Source organism: Trachypithecus francoisi, unplaced genomic scaffold, assembly GCF_009764315.1.
Source record: "Trachypithecus francoisi isolate TF-2019V2 unplaced genomic scaffold, Tfra_2.0 Lachesis_group8, whole genome shotgun sequence".
Lineage (NCBI taxonomy): Eukaryota > Metazoa > Chordata > Mammalia > Primates > Cercopithecidae > Trachypithecus > Trachypithecus francoisi.
Window position 1 is genome coordinate 99,325,094 of NW_022681473.1, and position 5,999 is coordinate 99,331,092.

At 41.7% G+C, this 5,999-nt stretch overlaps 1 pseudogene; it reads right to left on the minus strand.

Annotated features, from left to right (window-relative positions):
- Positions 1-928: 928 nt before the first annotated feature.
- LOC117081902 lies at positions 929-1,037 on the minus strand (annotated as a pseudogene).
- Positions 1,038-5,999: the final 4,962 nt, after the last annotated feature.

Consider the following 5,999-nt stretch of genomic DNA (forward strand, 5'->3'; position numbering starts at 1 on the left):
ATTACATATTAGAGAATCCCCTTGGTGGTAACCTAAGCCACATTCTGCAAACAGCTTCACCAGTAATCAAGATAATATTTTAATCTCCATCTGCCTAATCGCTACGTCTATCTCTCTTTAGTCGGTTCTGAACTTGACTAAAAAAATGTAATAATTTATTGATTCCCCAAACTCTTAACACTGGTACATGAACTGGGGACCTCGGAAAAGAGATAATGTGTCCAGTTTGGGGATCAAAATAGCGGATACAGCCTAGGCTGGTGACTTTTCACCCTGTCAGTCTGCAGTGACCTGTATTTGGCTGTGTGGCTAGTTTTTGCCACTGTGTAGCTGGCTTCTAGTTGGCCTCACCTTGTAAGAGGCTTAGGCCCTGGGCTTAATTAAGGGAACCACATGGGAAAATGATGTTGGTGGCTCACTGCAGATTATGGTGGCTTTGCCTACAGGCAAAAGGGTATTTTTATACAGGAAAGGGTGGTTTTCTATACAGACAGGGCTGTGTATAAGGGGGCTGCTGCTTGGGCCTTAACAGATGCCCAGCTGAGAGGTCAGAAATAGCTGACCTTGAACAAGGCTGTAGTTATTGTTCAAGTCTTGAACCAAGTCTTGGTATTGCGGGGAAGACTGAGAGAGGGATTTAATCATCAAAAGAGAGTCTTTGAATCTCAGTGAAGGCTTACCTTGAAACTGGTAGAGGCCCAGGAACACTTTTTTTGCTCCTCTTGCTGTGCTTCTACAAAAGTACCTAAATTCCGTGTGGACCTCACTAGTATGTACATGAGGCTTCCAGCTGTGAATTGTTAATGCCAGGCCTAACTCGTCTGCTATTGAACTGGCTGCCTCAGATTCCATTAACTGCACTCAAGGACAAAAGGGAGTGGGGGCAGAGCAATTTCTAGTGTTCTTTGTCTTTTGTAATTTATTTTAAAGGCCATAGCACCTGATATTCCCAGGCAGTCTTCCATCCAAATACTAGACAGGCCCAACCCTGCTTAACATCTGAGATCAGGTGTGTCCAGGGTGGTATGGCCTTAGACACGTGTTCTGTCGTAAGAATGACTCTTGACCAGGCGCGGTGGCTCATGCCTGTAATCCCAGCACTTTGGGAGGCCAAGGCAGGCAGATTGCCTGAGGTCAGGAGTTGAAGACTGGTCTGGTTGACATAGTGAAACCCTGTCTCTACTAAAAGTACAAAAAAATTAGCCACGTGTGGTGGTGTGTGCCATAATCCCAGCTACTCGGGAGGCTGAGGCAGGGGAATTGCTTGAACCTGGGAGGTGGAGGTTGCAGTGAGTCTCTGCTCTCCAGCCTGGGCGACAGAGCAAGACTGTCTCAAAAAAAAAAAAAAAAAAAAAAGGGCCTCTTGTAATGCTGCCCCACTAGGAGGTCTCTAGGCTTGCTCTGTGTCTTAGTTTGCTTTCCTCCAAGAGCTGAGTTGAGACTGGGTGCAGAGAGGGTGTTTTTGTTACCTTTTTGTTTTGCTTTTGAAATGACCCCAGGAAGCTAAAGTGAGAGGATGGGGTAAGTAAGTGAGAAACGGAAGGAGGGAAAGCAAGAAAGGGTATATTATGGAGTTGGTTTTCACCATGGGCAACAAGAGCCCTCTGGGAATTGAGTAGACTACACTAAGGTTGTCTGTGGAGCATGGGAAGCTGGGCTATTTATCTGCTGTGCCCTGTTCCACATGGATTGAGAGCAGGCCCCGTGCTTGTTGGCACAAGGACTGAGTGGCCTTCTCAGGTTTTGGAGGGGGGCTGAAGCAGAGAAGCCTTGGGAAGTGTTTGAGGGGAGATACAGGCAACGTGCCAGAACTGTCCCACTCAGTTATGTTGAAATCAAATGGGCTACAGCGGGGATGTGGAATGAGGACCCCAGAGCTGCTGCTAAAATTTGTTAGGTATACGAACTCTGACCATGACTTTAGATTTCTGAGGCCCACAAAATAGGATCAGGTTTTAGGAATAAACAAATGCCATGAGTCCTTTTTATGCAGAGAATATGCCATCAAAAAGAACTAAAGTAGAAAATTATCTTAATGAAATGATTTCAAATCCAAAGGCTATAAAGGCTTTGGCCTGGAATTCTCAGCTTCTAGAAATCAAATTAACTCAGGATATCAAAGAGGAACAAAAGTAGCTTGAGAAATATATTTCAAACTACTATCAGAATAGAAGGGAGAAAACAAAATAAAATAATGGAAGGAAATATGATTAAATTGTAATAAAGGAAAGATTTTCTTAGGAGATGAGTTGCAATCTAGAAACTAAACTAGAAGATATGAAACAGAAAACTTGATGTTTAAAAGCTCATAGAGGCAGATATGAAAGGGAAAATGAGATACGCCTAGGTGTAATTATTCTTAACAGGGTTTTATACAAGTGAAAAAGATTTTATTTATTTTAGTTTTTTAAAACTTATTTTTATAAACAGTTTTTATTTACTTTTTAAATGGATACCTAATAGTTGTACATATTTATGGGGTACATGCAATATTTTGATATAAGCATATAATATGTTTTTTTTGAGGCGGAGTCTCGCTCTGTCGCCCGGACTGGAGTGCAGTGGCTGGATCTCAGCTCACTGCAAGCTCCGCCTCCCGGGTTTACTCCATTCTCCTGCCTCAGCCTCCCGAGTAGCTGGGACTACAGGCGCCCGCCACCTCGCCCGGCTAGTTTTTGTATTTTTAGTAGAGACGGGGTTTCACCGTGTTAGCCAGGATGGTCTCGATCTCCTGACCTTGTGATCCGCCCGTCTCGGCCTCCCAAAGTGCTGGGATTACAGGCTTGAGCCACCGCGCCCGGCCGGCATATAATATGTTATCAAATTCAGGTAATTGGGATATATCCATCACCTCAAACTTTATTGTTTCTTTGTGTTGAGAAAATTCCCAATCTTCTTTTCTAGCTATTTTGAAATGTACAACAAATTATTGTTAACTATAGTCATTCTTTTGTGCTACTGGGCATTAGATCTTATTGCTTATGTCTAACTGTATTTTTGTGCCCATTAACCAACCTCTCTCTCTCTCTCCTACCCTTCCCAACCTCTGGTAAACATCATTCTGCTCTTTGTTAGATCAAATTTTTTAGCTCCCCCACGTAAGTAAGAACATGTGATGCTTGTCTTTCTGTGCTTGGCTTGTTTCAGTTAACATAATGTTCTACATAATGTTTGTCCATATTGCTGCAAGTGATATTATTTCATTTTTTTATAGCTGAGTAGTATTCCATTGTGTATATATACCACATTTTGTTCATCTAGACATCCACTGATGGACATTTAGGTTGATTCAATATCTTGGCTATTGTGAGTAGCGCTGCAGTAAACATGGGCGTGTAGATATCTCTTTGATATACGTTTACTGATTTCCTTTCTTTTGGATATGTACTCAGCAGTGGATTGCTGGATCATGTGGTAGTTCTAGTTTTAGTTTTCGAGGAACCTCCATAATATTTTTCATGTGGCTGTACTACTTTACGTTCCCACCAACAGTGTATGAGAGTTAAGAGGAAACTATTTTAGATGTTACTAAATCAGAAATAGTGACTGGGGTCCAACAAAAGTAAGACAAGCAATGTCTTAAGGAAAAAGGCTAGAATTACTTCTTGAAAGATGCTGGAAGCCAAGTGTGACTGAAAAACAGTCTCTTAGAGCTTGCAGATTGGGTCAGCTATACCAGGGGATTATGGAACATTTGAGAGAATACTAGGAAGAGGCATGATTTGGAAAGCTCCAGTGTGGCACAGATATCATGTGCACATTGAGGGAACATACCCAAGAAATGTGTGGAATTCATACATAAAGAGAAGGCCCAGGGAAAGTAGGAATATTAAATAGATAATAACAATAATAGCTAAAATAGGTAATAATAGATACAATCCAGGCCTGTGTTGACCTGATGGAGACCCTATCCTGAATGGGATTATCCAACTCCATGAGATTTTAAAGGTGGGAAGGTTGGTGTGTACAGTGGATGACCATGGTAGACCCAGAGTGTTTTGATTAAGAACATGCAAGAGAAAATCTGAAGAATTTTCTGAAATCTTGTCTGAGCCAGAAATTGAAGGGAAAGTAAAATGAAAGAAGATAGGCAGAATCTAGGAATAATTTAGCACTCCCTGTGTTAGAATAGAAAGGAATGCCTTTAAGAAGCAGGTTTAACCGTTGGAAACTCAGTGGAGCCTTCTTGAAAGGAATAGGGGAACAACAGATGGGAATGGAGCAGAAAGGCAGTCCTAGGTATTCTTCACAAATTTCTCCAGATCTTCCGTCCATCTTTCCAGGCCCTGGCCTGTACCTCTGGAGGCGCAGGCTGCTCTCTCATGCAGGCTGCTTTGCTCTCCAGATCTGGTTGAGTATGGCCCAGCAGGGATCCCAGAGTGGGAGGAGGGGAGGCTGAGGTATTCACTCCCTGGCTCCCTCCCTGCCAAGCTGCAGTTTGGCAGTGACTGCATTTTTCTCCTATGTCTATATTTCCTTCCTCTTACAGCTTCAGTGTAAGGCTTGTAATAGCTTCTGAGGTGCTACTCTTATCGGTTACCTTAACCTGCCTACAAATCCTCAAGCATAGGGCTCTAAAGAAAAAGGAAGATTGAGAGGTTTTTAATTATGCAGAGAAGCAAAGAAGCAAAGCACCTCAAATAAGATCTGTGGGCTGATGCTGTCATCACTGCAGATCTCTAAACCTTGCGGCAGCAGAATTATTCCTTGCATGAATATCTCAAATGTCACTCTTTTAAAGAACGTATACAAGGGTAGATTTCCCATTAGGTACAGTAAATAGTGTCAAAATTAACCTGGCAATGGAAGCTTTCTCTCTATTGAGTTGAGGAGCTTGAGGGGCACAGATGGGGTCCTGCTAACCTTGGCAGAGACTGTCTGGTGTCCTGATGAGGCTGAATAGAGAGATCTTTGTCTCTTTCGTGTCTTCCCCTTGTAGCCCTGAGTCTTTGCTGTGGTCTGAGTAACACTGACTACTCAGATCTGGCGATGTAGGAATGAAGGAATTAGCGGCTGTAGGGTCTGTATTTTAGAATTGTGAGACTTGTGCTGTGATAATTTACGTGTCCTGTTAACTCTTTTGATTCCTTTGAAGTGGGACATATGCAAAGCCTGTCATTTAATCTAACTTGGGAGGGTCTGAAAAGACTAAATTCATACAGTGGACAAGAACCCAGGCAGCAGCTACTGAAAAATCCAAAATCTACCCAGGCATTGTATAACGTTCCTACCTGAGACTGAGCAGAATTAAAATCTAGGGAGATTAATTATGGATTTCAAATTCTTTGGATTTTGGATTTTAAAAGGCAAGATAATCTGATTTTGAATTTAAACTTGCAAAAAGATTCATTCTTTAACATTAATTTTTTCTTGGAAAATTCATAATTTCAGATAATTTATATTTAACATCAGGGGCACTTACTGTTGATATCCTATTAATGGTATACAGTATTTGTATGTTGTTATTTAATAGCATTACAGAACCTCTGATGAGCTGTATTAAAATTTCATGGCTGGGCAAATTAGTGATAGGAAATGGAATGGAGACTGAATTTTTCAGCTATAATTGAATTGATGAGCTGCAACCCATTGCTGAGCTTTTAGAGGACAAAGAGCTAGAGTGGCCCCAGAAGAATCTGCAAGCAAGCAAGAAGTGGCACTGGGAGATTGAATTTGTGAAGATGGGACCAATTTCTGATCTCCTGCCACTCATTTTTTCGGACATGGGATGAATGCAGTCGTTCTCAACTATGGCTGCTCACTGGAATCTTCTGGGAAGCTTTAAAAATGCCCATACCCAGGTCACATCTAGACTTATTAAAAAATAACTAATGAGTATTAAATTGTAAGGAATTATTTCCTCATCTTCCCGTTTCCAAGTGAGACAACCATTTCTTTTGCCCCAAATATGGCAATCCTTGTCAGAGGGAGCATGGAAAAAACTACGTTTATCTTCAGCAAGATTAAGACAATAATAATAACCACTCACTGCGTACCTG